Consider the following 3873-nt stretch of genomic DNA (forward strand, 5'->3'; position numbering starts at 1 on the left):
CTCCGTATGGAAGAAGGGCCTTACCAATATGACTGTCTCAAAGCAAAAACTATGAGTTGGGCGCCGCCGTCTTGTTCCTTGACACGAACAGCAGTGAAGGAGGGCTGTGGGGGTGCGGGTGGGGGGCATGTTTGTTACTGTTGGCAAGGAGTCCTGTGGTCCCACTGATCAGTGCAGAGCCTCAGGCTCGTTCTGACAGAGGAGAGAGGTTCCAAAAGCGAGAGTCATTTTGGAATTCCGTGTTTATTATCGCTGGGATCAGTGTAAGCACAGAAATCTGTGGTCCAGAGAGTGTGATGGTCACACTCAGTGATGGTCAGACAGTGATGGTTGAGTTTGGGAGTCACTGAGGGTGCTCTGTGCTCGCTGATGGGGTGGTAAATTTTGGTTCCAGGCTAACTGATTCGACTCGGTAATCCCAGAACTCCCAGGTGGAACCATGAACGTAGCTAATCCCATGCAAATCAGAATGACTGGTCTCTCTCGTGAGTGCATTGACTGATGGTGTCCAGGTCACTGATGCAACACCTGTGAGGTCAATGTAGGCTCACTAAGGATGACTGTGTCCCCAGTGATTCAGGCTTCTGTGATGTGAGTGACAGGGATGTGTGGGCTTGGTGATGTGGGACACTAATGTGGGGCTTCCTGTTCGCTGATGGCATGGATGTCAGGCCAGGAATGTGGGCTCTATGGGATAGTAACACTGGTTTGGGGGCATCAGTGAGGAGAGTCTGTGTAATCGGTGATGGCTTTCATTGAGTTCAGTAATGAGAGATTCGTGGCTGTAATAATTGGGGTCAGTGAAATTTAGTGAGGAGGGTCCATGGGTTCAGTGATGAGGATCAGGTGAGGTCAGTGAATGGCTGACTGATTGGGGGTAGTCATTAACAGGGTCAGTTGGTAGAGATTTTCTTGATACCCTGGTCACAAGTATAGATTTTAATAGTTATTAGTACAGTGCATTCATGTGCTTAGTGCTAAGTTGTTTGTCTCCCTTTAACTCATCCCCAATTTTTTTCATTATTACCACCTATGAATTTTTTAAAAGTTATTTTTAATTTACATTCAATAAAATCAGCTCTTTTTGGTGTAGTATTTATGCGTTTTGTGTAACCATCACCACATTCAAGTTGCCTCATGAATTTTTTAGATCTTGGCTCCACCCTTTATGACCTTTGTGACCTTGGGCAGTTTTCTTTGACTCTCTGCATCTCCACTGAGAGAATTAAATGAGTTAATACATGTGTATGGCATAGAATAACAGATCAACAAATGTTAGCTATTAAGCTAATATACCTTCTCCTATTTTATTTTCTTCCTCACAGATGGTAATTTTTGTAACATCATCCACTATTTACTGAACTGAAATGTCAACTTTTATGTTAATTAACTTATGAGAATTTGATCACTTTATTTCCCATGTTGATGACTGAATGGATTATGAGCTGGATCTGCAGCAGAAGGTACATGGCAGCTTCACTTAAGTCAATGAACAGGAATATTTGCCTTCTTTTCAGTCCTTTGCTCAAACTCCTCTATTCAGAAAATATTTATTGTGCACCTATGTGAATCAAGAACCAGTGAGCCCTAACATTCATATGGAACCAAATGGTACCCTGAATTGCCAAAACAATTTTGACAAAAAAGAAGAAAGCTGAGATATCATCCTCCCAGACTTCAGACTATACTACAAAGCTACAGTAATCAAAACACCATGGTACTGGCACAAAAACAGACACATAGATCAATGGAACAGAAGAGAGAGCACAGAAATCAACCCACGCACCTATGGTCAATTAATCTACATTGAAGGAGACAAGAATATACAATGGAGAAAAGACAGTTTCTTCAACAAGTAGTGCTGGAAAAACTGGACAGCTACATGTAAAACAATGAGATTAGAACATTCCCTCACAACATATACAAAAATAAACTCAAAATGGATTAGAGATCTAAATGTAAGATCTGAAACCATAAAACTCCTAGAGGTGAACATAGGCAGAACACTCTTTGACATACATTGTAGCAATATTTTTTGGATCTGTCTCCTAAGGCAAAAGAAATAAAAGCAAAAATAAACAAATGGGATATAATTAAACTTAAAAGCATTTGAACAGCAAAGGAAGCCATCATCAAAATGAAAAGACAGCCTACAGAATGGGAGAAAATACTTGCAAATGATGTGACTTACAAGTGGTTAATATCCAAAATATATAAACAGCTCATACAACTCAATATCAAAAAAAAAAAAAAAAACCAAACAACCCAATTTTAAAAATGGGCAGAAGATCTGAATAGACATTTCTCCAAAGAAGACTTACAGATGGCTAACAGGCACTTGAAAAACATCCTCAACATTGCAAATTATTAGAGAAATGCAAATCAAAGCACAATGAGATATCACCTCATACATGTCAGAAGGGCTATCATCAAAAAGTCTACAAATAACAAACGTTGGAGAGGATGTGGAGAAAAGGATAACCTTGTACACTGTTGGTAGGAATGTAAATTCATGAAGTCACTATGGAAAACAGTATGGAGGTTCCTCAAAAAACTGAAAATAGAACTACCACATGAGCCAGCAATTCCACTCCTGGGTATATATCTGAAGAAAATGAAAACACTAATTCAAAAAGATACATGCACCCCAATGTTCATAGTAGTACTATTTACAAGAGCCAAGACATGGAAGCAACCCAAGTGCTCATCAATAGATGAATGGATAAAGAAGATGTGAATATATATATATATATATATATATATATATTTATTTATTTATTTATTTATTTAATAGAATATTACTCAGCCATAAAAAAGAATGAAATTCTTCCATTTGCAACAACATGGATAGACCTAGAGAATATTATGCTTAGTGAAATAACTCAGGTAGAGAAAAGTAAATACTGTATGATATCATTCATGTGTGGAATCTAAAAAATAATACAAATGAATGTATATGCAAAACAGAAACAGACTCATAGATTAGAAAATGAACTAGTGTTTACTGAAGTAAGGAGAGACAAATTATGGGTGTGGGATTAAAAGATACAACTACTATCTATGAAATAGATAAGCAACAATGATATATTGTAGCACAGGGAATTATAGCCACTAGCTTGTAATAACTTTTAATGGAGTATAATCTGCAAAAATACTGAATCATTTTGCTGTATACATGAAACTAATATAATATTGTGAATCAACTCTACTTCAAGAAATAAATAAATTTACAGGCCAAAGTAAAGTAGACATACCTAAAAGTTTGGCAATATTCACCTTATACTTTGCATTATGCTGCTCTGCTTAAGGATAGACAAACCACATCATAGCACAATAATAAAATGTAATTAACTTGAAACAAAAAAGAACCAGTGATCCAGGTAACAATATTCATGTTATGGTAAGGATGACAGGCAGTATGTATATATACAAACAGATGAGGAAGGTGACTTCATGTAGTGTTAAGTGCAGTGAGGAAAATGGCATAACAGGGTTGACTGTGATTGTGGGAAGCCACAGGAGGGTGTTAAAGTAGGGAGTGAAGAGATCTGTTTCAATTTTTAAAACCACTCTGGGTGCCGGGGGCTAAGGGATGGGGTGAAGAAAAGAGTCCTGGGGTCTTTATTATGGCCTATGCGCCAAATAATTGGTGTTAAAAAATAACATGGGGCTTCCCTGGTGGCGCAGTGGTTGAGAGTCCACCTGCCGATGCAGGGGACACGGGTTCATGCTCCGGTCCGGGAATATCCCACATGCCACGGAGCAGCTGGGTCCATGAGCCATGGCCGCTGAGCCTGTGCGTCCAGAGCCTGTGCTCCGCAACAGGAGAGGCCACAACAGTGAAAGGCCCGTGTACCGCAAAAAAAAAAAAAA

This window comes from Physeter macrocephalus, chromosome 9 (assembly GCF_002837175.3).
Source record: "Physeter macrocephalus isolate SW-GA chromosome 9, ASM283717v5, whole genome shotgun sequence".
In the NCBI taxonomy this organism is placed as follows: Eukaryota; Metazoa; Chordata; class Mammalia; order Artiodactyla; family Physeteridae; genus Physeter; species Physeter macrocephalus.